Genomic DNA, 14,766 nt, shown 5'->3' with positions numbered 1-14,766 from the left:
AAAAAAAAAAAAAAAAAAAAAAAAAAAATGACAAGGCAGTAATAACTAACCAAAGAAATTGATAGTCTATTACTGCACAATCAACAGACAGTAATTAAGCAAACGTCAACAGCTGCAGTTTCGATGTGATAATAACCAGATAGGACAGACCAGAAGAATGTGCACTTATGAGATAAGCTTCCCTCCTCCCGAGTGAGCACCTCAAGGCTGTCGCCTCAGGGAGCCTGGACTGCCCCAGGGGCCCTGTGCCAGTAAAACATTCAAGAATGTAAAGTTCTCTGACTGTGGCCGGGGTCAGGGCAGTCTGTTGAGCAGCTGGGAGAGAATGAAAGCTAAGGCAATTATTGCCCAGCCTACCCTAGTCCAAGCCCAACACCTTCCTTCAGAATCCAGCTGCTACTGTTCCCTCAGGAAGCAAGCCCAGGAGCCTCCAACTGTGTGGGCTGAGCACAGGGAGAGGACATGCCACCTGCAAACACACCACTTTCCTAGGGGTGAGTCTTAGAGATTCTCCCGCTTTGCACCATATGCATGATAGACTCTGGGCGGGGAACTAGTCTTTCCATTCCAAACTGCGGCTGGGCTGCTGTCACCTTTGTGTGATTTGGAAGTGGTAAGCCAGGCCACAGCCTTGCTGCAAGGCCAGAGGACAGCTGTGACGACAGGGGAAAGCCCAGGAGAGAGCTGGCAGATCAGAGAGCTGATCTCTGGGCCACACTGGCCAGTAACCCCTTCCATGATCCCACCCCCAAGTCCTCCTCCTTTTGCTGTGGTTATCTGTAAAATGGGGCGGTGGCCCTGCCAGCCTCAAACTAAGTTCCTGTTAGAAAACAGTGAGGAAAGGGACTTCCCTGGTGGCGCAGTGGTTGAGAGTCTGCCTGCCAACGCAGGGGACACAGGTTCGACCCCTGGTCCAGGAAGATCCCACATTCTGTGGAGCAACTAAGACCGTGCGCCACAAGTACTGAGCCCACGCACCACAACTACTGAAGTCCTCACGCCTAGAGCCTGTGCTCCGCAACAAGAGAAGCCGGTGCGATGAGAAGCCCGCGCGCCACAACAAAGAGTAGCCCCCGCTCGCGGCAACTGGAGAAAGCCTGCGTGCAGCAACGAAGACCCAACGCAGCCAAAGTTAAATTAAATTTAAAAGAAAAGAGAAAAAAAGTGGGAGTAAAGGGGGGAAGGGGACAATAATGAAAAGTACACCAAAAGTTAAGCCATCAGCACTTCCTAAACCCCACAGGTGCATCCCACGTGACCAAGCCCCCAGATGTTAATAGTTCACACGAAAGAAGAGATGCATTCGGGAAATGATGGCTTTAGTTGACTTGGTTATTCATGCCTTCACTCATTTATTCAACAAATATTTAGTGAGCACCAGTTAGGTATATATAACTGAATAAAACAGGTATGAACTTTTCCTTTGTGGGGCTTCCAATTTGATGGGAGAGAAAGATACTAAATATGTGTTGTGAAGGAAATAAAGAGAATGCAGTGGCAGAAAATTAAGGGGACATCTACTTGGGTGGGAGGCGGGGGAGGAAGTCTTTTCTGGGGCAGCAATATTTCAGAATCCTGAAGGCTCAGAAGGAGCCAGCAAGGCAAAGAAGGGACAGGGAGCAGGGAAGGGACACCCAGAGGGGAGATACAGTGTGAGCCCAGCCCCTGGAGGAGGAAGGTCAGGAGAAGACGAGAACTTTTCTCAAGTTTATTGACTTATTTAGCATAAATTCACTGAAATATCCTATTTTCCCCCAACTCACCAAGAGAGCCCAATTTTGAATTAAATAGCAATCCACATAAATAAATGTCTTAGGCTTCCCTGGTGGCGCAGTGGTTAAGAATCCTCCTGCCAATGCAGGGGACACAGGTTCAAGCCCTGGTCCGGGAAGATCCCACATGCTGCAGAGCAACTAAGCCTGTGCGCCACAACTACTGAGCCTGTGCTCTAGAGCCCGCGAGCCACAACTACTGAGCCCACATGCTGCAACTACTGAAGCCCATGCTCCTAGAGCCTGTGCTCCGCAACAAGAGGAGCCACTGCAATGAGAAGCCCGCGCGCCGCAATGAAGAGTAGCCCCCGCTTGCTGCAACTAAAGAAAGCCCACGTGCAGCAACGAAGACCCAATGCAGCCAAAAATAAAATAAATTTAAAAAAACTTTAAATAAATGTCTTAGAAAATCCTTTCGCTGTGCCAAACAACTACCAAGAAAAGGGGTGGGGGAGGGAAAAGAAGAGAGAATGGGGAGGCGGGGAGGGAGAAAAAGAGAGAAAGAGAGAGAGAACCAGGCAGAGCTGATCTCCTCTGCACTGAGAATCTATTACAAACACTTTGATAAACTAGAATGTAAAGGCACAAGCTGGGAAGAACACTGAACTATGTGTCTGAAGAATTTGTTGTATGCAATAACCTACTCGTCCATGTACTGTTACTTCTCTTCAGTAAAAGTACTGGGAGAAAAAAAAGAGAGAGGAAGAAACTAGGGCAAAATCGGGGGTATGGTAAGCACTGCCTCCCAGAAGAGTATTACAGGATATCAAAATGGACATGGCAACCACTAAGACTAGATATGAGATTCCAAAGTGAAGTGCCAGACCTGGATGCAATTCTTCAAAGGACAATGGTCCCAAACTATTTTCACTGACCTTCAGCTCCTCGCCCACAGTGAGGGTGCAGATGGGCCAGCCTGTTGGTAGCTAAAAGGAGGGAATGATTGAAGCAAGCTGGCTGCAGTTCTGGTCATAGGGTAAAAGATTTCGGAAGAGGCAGAAGTACCAGCCCTCCTCTGCTAGCCTAGTGAGGGGCCTAGGAGAGCAGGAGACTCCTGCAAAGTGGGAGACACGGTAAAGTTGTTGATGACTTCTACTTAAGAAATTTAAAGGACTAGAAGTAGGCTGGCTGGCTGCTGATAGACAAGCCAGAGGAAATAACAGTTGCACTGGGATCGGCTTGCACCCCCCAAGTTTGCGGGGGCAAAGATGTGTGAGTCTTTCCCAAAGACCAGACATGGACCACACCCCCAGCACATGAATGGGGCTATCTCAGGCTCTGCCTAACAAGGGCCACCTCTTGCACAACAATGGAACCCAGTAGACAGGGGTCCCAGTAGACATGGACCAGGGGGCTTTCCAGAGTCTATGAAAGGACAGAGCGCAGCAGTCACACCAAAGAAACTGGAGGTGAGAGGTCCCCAGAGACAAGGTAAGGGGATATCTCTGAGGAACCACAAAAGGGTCCCAACAGAGAAAGAACCGATTCTAGACACTTACAACACAAAGGTGGCTCACCTGTGATTCTGCCTGCCAATCAAACTTTTCCTGAGCCCCTTCTTGTCCCCCTCACCCCTGCCCAAGCCAGAAGCAATAGCTACTGAGTAAGCAAGAGGGAAAGCACCCAACCCCAGCCCCTTCTCGCTGCAACAGGCCCTCCCTGGAGGAAGGGGAGCAGGCTAAGTAGGAATGAAGTTGGAAGTTGGGAGCTCTGACTATGAGATGACACAAGACATTTTCAGTATTTGGCACATTAAACTGGGACTTTTTATTATGTAAGACGAATCAGAACAGTCATGGGATATGTTTTCATCCAGAAACAGGGGAAATGCTTTCCACTGAATAAATTTTAATGAGAGAGTGGGAAACTAGATAAAGTTGGTTTTTGACAACTAGATAAAGTTGGCTCTCTCCCTCCCCCCCTTCCCCGTTCTCTCCCACAAACTCTACTTGGAGGCACATTATACACGGAACGATTTGTGGCAGCACATCTCATGGAAAGTGTACTTTCCAGAAATGAGGTCCACTGTGTCCCAACTTGATCATGAAGATCCCTGTGGGTTTTGGGTTCCCCTTGTAACACCCTCCAGCCTTGGGAGGGCCACGCAGAGTCTGCCGCAGCTGAAGCTACCGACCTGTTGCCCACAGCAGAGTTCTTGTCCCCAACACCCTCCTGCTCTTCCAGAAATACACACACGGTCCAGGAAGGGATCCCTGCCACCAGGAGCCACCGCCACGCTCAGCTCTGATCTGTGTGAACTGAGTTCCCAACTTGGAGCCTCACCAGTCTTCTCCTTAGACATCACTCTAATAGGATTCCTTCCACTGAGACCCAGCTGAGAAGCCCAGAACCTCAACTCACACCCAGCAGTAAACCCAAGGGTATCAATCCCAAAATGGCGGCCTCTCTAACTCCCTCCATTCAGTTTCCCTTTGTCTTATGGGTCACGAGAAGCATATCTTAGAATGCAGAGCAGTAAAACATGAAACAGAACTCATCCTCAATAAACTGACACTTTGGGGCTTCCCTGGTGGCGCAGTGGTTGAGAGTCCGCCGGCCGATGATGGATTTATTTATAAATAAATAAATAAACTGACACTTTGGTCAAGCAAATGTGCAAAATCAACAGTTTCAGCATCGTTATATGTGAGTTGGTTTTAGAGAATCGACACATACTGGACTAGTCTTTATGTTATTGGGAATATTGGTACCAAATACATGCTATACAAGATATACATGCTCTACCTTGATGAGAGTTCAGTTAAAATCAAGATAATTTTAAAAGGTATTTCTGGGCCTGCGTTCACTAAGTTTTGAGCTCCATGAAGGTAGAGACTGTGTCTCATCTGTTTTGCGTCCTCTGGGGCCTAGCATGGAATCTGGTACCTAAGCGGGTTCAATAAAGTCCTATGGCTGATACGTGAATGAACAAACAAATGAATATCTTGGCTTACATTTCAAGCTAGATTTATGTGAATACTGTAATTGAATATGTTTTTAAAAAGGGAGAAACCTGCTGTCCATCATTTTTTTTTTTTTTTTTGCGGTACGCGGGCCTCTCACTGCTGTGGCCTCTCCCGTTGCGGAGCACAGGCTCCGGACCCGCAGGCTCAGCGGCCATGGCTCACGGGCCCAGCCGCTCCGCAGCACGCGGGATCTTCCCGGACCGGGGCACGAACCCGCGTCCCCTGCATCGGCAGGCGGACTCTCAACCACCGCGCCACCAGGGAAGCCCTGTCCATCATTTTTGACTACACCATTCTACTCTCTACCAATTTTAGTGTGTGTATTTCAATCTTATAACTGGATACTTTAGTGTTACTTTGTATAAAAGATTTTTCTAAGGCTACTCTTTCAACAGGCCCCTGAGACCAGGTCAACTGGCCATTCACCCCCACTAAGCAACAGCAAAGATCCATCATGGTATGTGACTCCGTCTAAGGGAATCCATGTTTTGGGTCTCTCAAAGGGAATAATATACTGCTTTAAAATAGATACACTGAAAAGAATTGACTTTCACCTCGCTTGTGGAAGGACCTTTGGGGGCAAAGCAGAAAGAGGATAGGTTCACTAGCAGATGGCTGGGAGGCATCAGGCACCAAAGAAGAAAGGTCACAGGATTTGGAGTTGGACAGGTCTGCAGCCAGTCATGTCTTGGTTCTGCTGGGCCTCAGCTTCCTTATCTGTAAAATGGAGATCTTAATGCCTACCTCAAAGAACCACCGTGCAGAGAACGAGGGGATGTATGGAGGCTCTGATTATAGTATCTGACACATAACATGGGCTCAAACAGCAGTTTTATTACCATTATCTACACATAAAGAGAATTACATACACCTACCTGCATCTAAAGATGATATTATATATAAGTGGTCCACAACTCTTAAAGGAGCTGAGATCTAAGACTCAGCTGTTTGGAACTTGGAATGCATTCTCCCACAGGAACAATGCTATAAATCACAGAATTTCAGAACTAGAAGGTGCCTCAAAGCTCATCTAGGGATGTAATAAAACTTCCCACTAAATGGAGTATTTCCTAATGTAGGCTCCCTGGGGTTTAAGTTTCAGGTAAATCACTCAAAACCAACATGACCTATAATGTAGTTGAAATACTACACACAAGCAAACAAAAAGTAGTCGACAATGATTTTTAAATGATGACCAGTTCATCTTCACATGATCTTCTAACCTTAGCTAAGATTATCTTTCCACTTGGAAATTCATTGATGTAGAAAGTGGGGAGACAATTTCTTATTTCTTATAACCTACCCTGCCCCTCCCCACATCCAACAACTGCCACAAAAAAACTTCCGGTTAACATGAGATAGGAACTTTATCTGCAGCATGAACAAAATGTAGCAGGCCCACAGAGGAGACAGAGAGAATTGGGGGAGGGGAGGGGGGGTGTCAAAGGGGACAAGGTGTGGGTGTGGACCAGGGCACAGGAAGAAAGGCCTTGGTTACCAACTTCACCTTCTTTCTCACTTTTCCCAGCGTCAGCCCTGTTTCACCTGGTTGTGCACAAATTAAAACTATTTGTGGAGGTCATCTGAGACCCTGATGGGTCACCATGCATATGCAATTTTTTAGGGGTTATCTGTCAGCCTCAGTCTGACCCCTGGCCGTGCCCACTCTGACTTCATGCAATGGGCAGCAAAAAGGCACAGAGTGCTCTGGGGTATTCCGCCCTGCTTGTCTCTGGAATGGCAGAGGCTGGCTGTTTGGACTTACAGTATGTTCACGAGCTAAGTGTATGCAGCTTGGCCAGTTCCTATAATGTTGTCTCTAATATGGAAAAGTCAAAAGAAACTGCAGAAGTGACCAAGGGAATCTGGTTTTGCATAAAACTCTGAGCACTACTGGGATGACATGGGACCATACTTATGATACAATGTTAAATGAAACAGAGATCATTTCATAAAAATGTATATACGGTATGATTTCAATTTTGAAATACATGTACACGCTATGTTTTATACATCCTTACATATCTGTTTAGAAAAAAGACTAGAAGGAAAAAGACTCCAAAACATGAATAATTATTTTGTCTGTGTTATGGAAATACAGGGTGTGTTTGTGTGTGTGTGTGTGTGTGTGTGTGTGTGTGTGTGTGTGTTGGTTTATTTATAATTTTCTGTATTTCCCAAGTTTGGTTAAATGAATAAGTAACTATATTAAAAGGGGTAAAATGGAATTTAGAAACTCGAATAAGAGATTTTAAAGCAAAAAGGATTCTTAGAAATGACCTAATGCAACACTTCCTCCAACCCCTCTTAATTTTATAGGGAAAACACCTCTGGCCCCTCAGGTGACTTATGAGCCTGAAGTCTTCCAACTAATGGAGAACTAGCCACACTGTGGCTTGAACTCAGATCTTGTGACATATGTATGGCCTGTGCCACTCCCATGACATCACGGTGTCCTGGAGTCAGGGACTAATGAACTTCAGAAGGAAATACTCCATAAGGAAGGAGCGAGTCTTACTGTGCACACCTATATTTCTCACTAAATAAATACTTGCCTAGAGTCATATCATAGTTTTATGACATGCAAACAACTCAGTTGCTAAAGGAGCTCTGGTGACTTCGTCAGAGCTACTGAACCAGAGTTCTGGTTACATGTTTTACTCCTGCATTGCATAGAAACCCACCTTCAGAGACTTTCAAGATGGACATACATCAGAAGGCGCCTCTGTCCGTAGGCTAGGCATCTCTGTGACGATGGGGCAAGAAGTGGCTTATTTTCCGTCTTCCACTGTTGCTAACATCACATACAACAGTCACTTAACTTCCATCCCACCATATCATGCTGTATTAGAACTACTTAACATTTATCCAGCCCCAAAACACGTAGAAAAAGCAGACTGACTGAAACCCTTCTTTAGAAGCTCTCACATCCTAAAGGCTTTAAGTACTTCCTATTTATAAACATGAAACCTTGTTAGGAACAAAGCATCATCTAAATCTGACAAAAAGATCAGTTTCAAGCTCTTTCATTTCTTAAGGGAGAAAATTCAGACATCTGATGCAAACACAAGTACAGAGCAGCCATGGGCCACACAGAAGTGTCTTCCTATTTTGCTCCGCTTATCTTGAGCTGGTGGGGCTGGGAAAGCTTTTTCGGCAAGCGGTGGGGAGGTGGCCTCCAAGGACGCAGTAGCAGAGGACGGGCCACAGGTGGCAAGTCAAAGAACTGCTTTTCAGGTAAGCAAAGACTCTAACCCTGGTCACAGGCACAGCAGCTAGCTTGTTCCCTGCCCAGTGTGCTAACCAGAAACATAATAGGCAACCCAAGATATACTTACGGTGGGCAGAGAGCGTGCAGGAGTCTGGACAATACATCAGTTGCCTGAGTTAAGCAGTAATTAACTTAGACTTAGAATCTGAAGTTAGCTGTGCACGTCATGCGAAATAAGGCAAAGCTTAGAGCATGCATAGACATAGCAGAGCAGGAAGGACCTAAAACGGGCTGCGAAAATGTGAAATTGCTGACACTGGAAGAATTTATGGTATAAGACTCAAAGGAGAAAGTTAGGTAAGAGCAGGCTGATAAGTACTGCAACCTGAGATATTTCAGGTTGCAAAATATTCCTCCTACCAAACTTATTTCAGTATTGAGGGAAGCCCTAGAAGGAGACTGAATTTTATATGTTTAACTACAAATGCCAAATTCTTAAATATCTGTAAGTTTTAAGGAAAGCATGTAATGTGCTGAAGTGATCACTCTTCTTTATTTCGTCAGTGAAAAACACTTAAAATAGAACAAGGATCCTACCAATGTACCTCTCAATCAGACACTCATCTCTGAGAATTCAGAACTTAAATGCACCTATCTAGGAAACAGACTCACGGATATAGAGAACAGATTTGTGGTGGCCAAGAGGGAGGGGGCTGGGGGAGGGATGGACTGGGAGTTTGGGATTAGCAGGCACAAACTATTATATATAGAATGGATAAACAACAAGGTCCTACTGTATAGCACAGGGAACTATATTCGGTATCCTGTGATAAACCATCATGGAAAAGAATATTAAAAAATGTATATATATATATCTGAACACTTTGCTGTACAGCAAAAGTAACACATCGTAAATCAACTATACTTCAATTAAAAAAATAAAAAGAATCAACTCTGAGAATTTAATCTAAGTCAATAAGACAAAAGGAGCAAAAGGCTAGGTTGTATGAAGGTGCATAATACGTTGTACTCTATAAGAGCAAAAGTAAAAACACTAGATCTTACTTGGTGACTAACGGTAGGGAAAAATTAGACAAGAATAAATTAAGGCACATGAAATATTCTCAACCCCTTTAGAAATGATAACATGAAGATACAAATGAGAACCAGTATGAAGTTTAAAAGTTCAAAATTAAACATTCATTATGGCTACAACTAAATCAAAATAATGGTGCTGGGAAGATAGCTAGGAGAAGAGTCAAGGACCAGGAGGCAGTGGTCGCCGGGATGGCCCAGGGTAGACTGATGGAGGATGGAGATGCTGAAGGCAAGTGCCCTTGGGTAAAGCCGTGGAGAACCTTTTGGGGTGGTGAAGGAGAGGCTCCAGGCTCATCCAGAAATCCCAAAGGTGGGCCTGAGCCCTAAACAAAAAAAGATGTTCGTCTTCCTAAGATCAAAGGGGGCCCAAGTACAGTGCTTCATTACCCTTGGATTAAAGGGTTGAAAAAAGGATGGGCTAACAGAACCTTGAAGGAGGGAGACCTGAAGGAACCTGCAGATTAAAAGAGAATGGAGCCCCTTTCAGAGAGGGCCTGAAAGGGTCTGTTTAATCCAGAAAAGTCTGGAAGGTTCCATTTAGTCTAGAAATTTGGCCAAACTTACCAAGGAACAGGAGGATGACCTTGTAACAGCCTGATGGAACCTGAGAGCAGGAACGGGGCAAAGCAATTAGCTTCACCCCACCCTTTGCCATCCCCAACTTTCAGATAAGAAAACTCAGACCCAGAAAGGTGATGCCAACTGCTCGCCCAAGATGCCAACTAGTTCATGGTAGTGCCAGCGTTAGCACCCAGATCTTTTCCTCTCATTCCAGCAATTTCTATATTATACCTTGCTCTCATATCAACCATATATAGGTGGACCCACCATTCTCCCATCATACATGAAATAAAATAATAATTTTCACCATACAAGTACTATTGCTTTTGTTTTTAACTGGGGGAAATTCAAGAAAGCCAAAGAAGGAGGAAAATGAACTGCAATTTCAATTCTAAAAACCTCCGTTTTTTAAAATTCTCATCACTTCTATTAAATTTAGCTAGTTGGTGTATTTTCATCGTTGGTGGGTATGTATTGCATAGTGCGAATCCTCATTCTATAGGTTTAGCTAACCCACTGAACTCTGCATCACCAATCACATAAAATATATGACTTTTTAGATTTCCATACAAATCCTAAGGAGCTTTCTTAAGTTGGGGCCAAAGAAAAACGGGAAGTTCTGACACTAGAAACTTCTTTCCAGGCCGACACTCAGTCATTAATTATGCTATGGCATATGAACAGAATCAGCTGTGAATGTAATTATTCCATCCTCCTCCAACTTTTCTGTCAAGTGCATAAGGAGACCTGTGGGAGATTTTTATCAGATGCTTCAATGTCTGTGACATTTTCTTACTCTACCAAATCTAAAACCCTTACCTTAAAAAAACGTGATAAATCAGTCACTACACATTTAGTAAAATTAAACTGGTTCCTCGGGGTCAGTGCAGCGTCTTATACAGGCTCACAAATCATTTGTACGATAATAAGGCAGAATTTTTGCAAGGGGAGCTTTTTCCACATTAACAGCTTTAGGAATTCGACTTTTTCGAAAGCTAATATAGAACATGCGCACGTCTCTGGTCTTCTGCAACCTCTCCCACTCTCCAAGATTTACTCAACAATCACCGGCAGTGACGCAGAGATGATATCTGCTAACTCTTTCAACACCCTGAGACACAATCTAGTGGGCCCTAGACATGTGAACTCATTCAACTTACCTAGATGATCTTTCACCGTCTTCTAAATCCCACTTAATTCTGTTCCATTTTGAAGATCATTCTCTTCGATGGAGAAGTGAAAGCAAAGTAGTTCTGTATATGTCATCTATTGATACCAGCCTTACACACTTAGTGAAGCAAGAGTCCGCCTCTGTCTCTATTCTTCTAGCTCCATACACAACTAAAAAGCAAAGCAAACTAAGATACTATTCTCAAAATACAAATGACACACCGCACGCCTTACACACCTGGACACACACGCGCACGCACCAAAAATGTTCAACCTAGCCGGTCAAGAAATTAAATGAACACAACAATGAAATGTCATTTTATAACAAACCACAGGAACATACCTTTTAAGTGATCAAAGTAATGCTGATGAGGTTGTAGGGGGATGGACATACTTATATTTACCAGAAATGTAATTCTATTTGGAGAGCAAATACAAGATGTTCATGCTCTTTGCTCCAGGAACCCTACACTTGTACATTTATCTTAAGGGACACATTGCAAAACGAAAAGAAGATACAAGTATACAAAAATATGTCTTTAGGAATCACATAATAGCCCAAACTGGATACAGTCTAAGTGTCCAACAACCGCAATGGCTATGAACGACAAAATACCAAGTGTGGTAGGCCAAATAATGCCCCTGCCCCACAACAAAGACAGCTACCCCCAATCCCAGAACCTATGAATATGCTACCTTACATAGTAAAAGGAACTCTCCAGATGTGAATAAATTAAGAATTTCTAGAGGGGGAGATTATCCTGAATTATACAGGTGAGCCCAATGTAATCACGTGTCCACTTTAGAGGGAGGCAGGAGGGTCAAAGTCGGAAAAGGAGATGTGATGACAGAAGCAGAGGTGAGAGACAGAGAGACTGAAGTGGGGAGGAGGGAGGAGAGAGATGTGGAGATGCTATGCTACTGGCTTTAAAGATAGAGGAAGGGGGGAATTCCCTGGGGGTCCAGTGGTTAAGACTCTGCGCTTCCATTGCAGGGGGCACGGGTTTGATCCCTGGTCAGGGAAGTAAGATCCCACGTGCCACAGGGCACAGCCAAAAATTTTTCTTAAATTAAAAAATAAATAAATAAAAGACAGAGGAAGGGGCCATGAGTCAAAGTGTACAGGTGCCTCTCGAAGCTGGAAAAGGCAAGATATTCTCCCCTACAGCCTCCAGAAGGAACACAGCCCTGCCGACACCTCAATTTCAGGAATTCTAGCCCCTAATCATTGCCAGGATTGTAACTCAAAGTATAACAAATATGAGTCCATAGTGATATAAATAAATGATTGAATAAATAAACAAATGGAGAACAGACAAATCTCTCACGCAGAACAATTCCACATAATTTTTATAGGGACACCTCCTTAAAAGAAGAGAAACGTAACTCCCCACTCTTTAAGTGCGGGCTGCAAATAGTGACTTCCTTCCAAACAGTAATTCTCAAAATTGTCAAGATCATCAAAAACAAGAAAAATCTGAGAAACAGTCACAACCAATAGGAGCCCAGAGAGACGTGACAACTAGATGTAATGTGCTGTCCCAGACGAGATGAACAAAAAAACAGTAGGGAAAAACAGTAAATCTGAATAAAGTATGGACGTTAGTTAATAATTATGTATCAGTATTGGTTCATGAATTGGGACAAACGTACCATACTCATGAAGGACAACGACAGGGAAAACTCTGTGTGAAGTATACAAGAATCCTCTATGCTATCTTCTGGAGAGTTCTCTAAATCTCAAAATGTGCTAAAAATAATTTCAAGAGATCATAATCACTGTCTTCAAAGGCTCCTCCATCTTCCACCTCACAAAGTGATTCTGCCTTAGTGGTTAATGTTAAGTCTAATATAACAACTTCCTTTGTTTTATTCTGAGACATGACCCAAAAAAGGTCACAAGGTATTGGATTTTTTTTAGCCCAATTATCCAGCCCGCAGAAGCTGAGATAGCCATCTCCTACTGCCTCTTCCAGTTTTGCAGTTTGTGTCAACAACGTATCCTCAGCTTTAGTTTCCATCTGTCTGGTTAGCAGAATGTCCCCACAACAATCAAACTGATGCTTTGATTTCTTTTCCTTTTAACTTCACCAAATGCTCTGCAGAATGGTTCCTCCATCAGACTGCAGGTTTATAGATAAGCGTGTTCCTCCCTCTTGATCAATCCTGTTTCTCCTCTTCTCTTCCATGGATGGGAGAGACAAGCCCATTCCTGTGAGTCTCAGGACCACTTGGGCAGGAAGCCCTGGGGGCAAACATCAATCCCCATGTTAAAGAAAAGAAGTATGGGGGAAAGGAGTAGGACCTGCCATATCAGGTCCACTTGGCACATTCTGGACCACCTGCCTGCTAACACCAGTCCTCACTGGCTAAAAGTCCTTAACCAAGCAGTAGAGACACGCCGGGGTGCAGCTTTGAGCCTTTGTTCTTGTTGCCCTTCCCCCCCATCTAGGCCATTTCCCTATTCTCTTGTTTCTTCCAGCTTCATTAATCTTGTGTGCCTCCCACACAGGAGTGATCTTCCCCTTCTCTGAACTCTCCTAAACCCCACCTTACTCACTTTGCATTCTTAGCACCATTGGTTTCATGAGCATTCTCTCCTCAACTACACTGCAAAGCTCCTCACTGGGGAGAACACCTCTATCTACTTTTCTGTGTACACTTTGTGCACTGATCATTCAAATTGCCCAGTAAACATCAGCAAATATTTGAAAGCTTGCCACTGAGTGTTTAATCTGCCAACAATGAGGTAGGCACATAATTACCTCCATTTTAGAGCTGCAAATGCTGAGGAATAAAGGAGCTGAGTGACTTCACTTGGGTTACATGGAAGTCGCAGAGCCTGAATATGAACCCAAATTCAAGCTCTTAATCACCTCAGTACATTCCACTGCCTCCTAATACACACTTACTAGTTAACTGATCTTTTACAGAGTCTAGGTATTTTAGTAAGTGGTGATCTCAGAAGGAAAATTTTAAATCTTGGTCGGATGGCCAAAAAGCACATGAAAAGATGCTCAGCACCACTAATTATTAGAGAAATGCAAATCAAAACTACAATGAGGTATCACCTCACACCAGTCAGAATGGCCGCCATCAGAAAATCTACAAACAATAAATGTTGGAGAGGGTGTGGAGAAAAGGGAACCCTCTTGCACTGTCGGTGGGAATGTAAACTGATACAGCCACTACGGAGAACAGTACGGAGGTTCCTTAAAAAACTAAAAATAGAACTACCATATGACCCAGCAATCCCACTACTGGGCATATACCCTGAGAAAACCATAATTCAAAAAGAGTCATGTACCAAAATGTTCATTGCAGCTCTATTTACAATAGCCAGGAGATGGAAGCAACCTAAATATCCATCAATAGAGGAATGGATAAAGAAGATGTGGTACATATATACACTGGAATATTACTCAACCATAAAAAAGAATAAAATAATGCCATCTGCAGCAACATGGATGGACCTAGAAATTGTCATACTTAGTGAAGTAAGTTGCACACAGAAAGACAAATATCATATGATATCATTTATATGTGGAATTTTAAAAAATGTGTACAAATGAACTTATTTACAAAACAGAAGTAGAGTCACAGATTTAGAAAACAAACTTATAGTTACCGGGGGATAAGGAGGGGGAGGGTAAATCAGGAGGTTGGGACTGACATATACCCATTACTGTATATAAAATAGATAACTAGGGCTTCCCTGGTGGCGCAGTGTTTAAGAATCTGCCTGCCAATGCAGGGGACACGGGTTCAAGCCCTGGTCCGGGAAGATCCCACATGCCGCGGAGCAACTAAGCCCCTGCGCCACAACTACTGAGCCTGCGCTCTAGAGCCTGCAAGTCACAACTACTGAGTCCGCGTGCCACAACTACTGAAGCCCATGAGCCTAGAGCCCATGCTCCGCAACAAGAGAAGCCACCACCATGAGAAGCCCACGCAACGCAACGAAGAGTAGCCTCCACTCGCCGCAACT

The 14,766-nt window shown here is 44.0% G+C and overlaps 1 protein-coding gene across 2 annotated transcripts in view; it reads right to left on the bottom strand.

The window, feature by feature from the left end:
- Positions 1 to 14,766, bottom strand: part of PIP5K1B (phosphatidylinositol-4-phosphate 5-kinase type 1 beta) — a 337,996-nt gene that overhangs the window by 300,280 nt on the left and 22,950 nt on the right. The window contains exon 2 of one of the 2 annotated variants that reach the window (XM_007466769.1): positions 5,287 to 5,455. The exons of the other annotated variant lie outside the window; for it this stretch is intronic. The gene's annotated coding sequence lies outside the window, so the exon portion shown is untranslated. The remainder of the gene's footprint in view (positions 1 to 5,286; positions 5,456 to 14,766) is intronic. 2 annotated transcript variants of the gene reach the window in all.

Source organism: Lipotes vexillifer, unplaced genomic scaffold, assembly GCF_000442215.2.
Source record: "Lipotes vexillifer unplaced genomic scaffold, Lipotes_vexillifer_v1.1 scaffold948, whole genome shotgun sequence".
NCBI classification, from domain to species: domain Eukaryota; kingdom Metazoa; phylum Chordata; class Mammalia; order Artiodactyla; family Lipotidae; genus Lipotes; species Lipotes vexillifer.
This window is presented reverse-complemented; position numbering and strand designations above follow the sequence as displayed.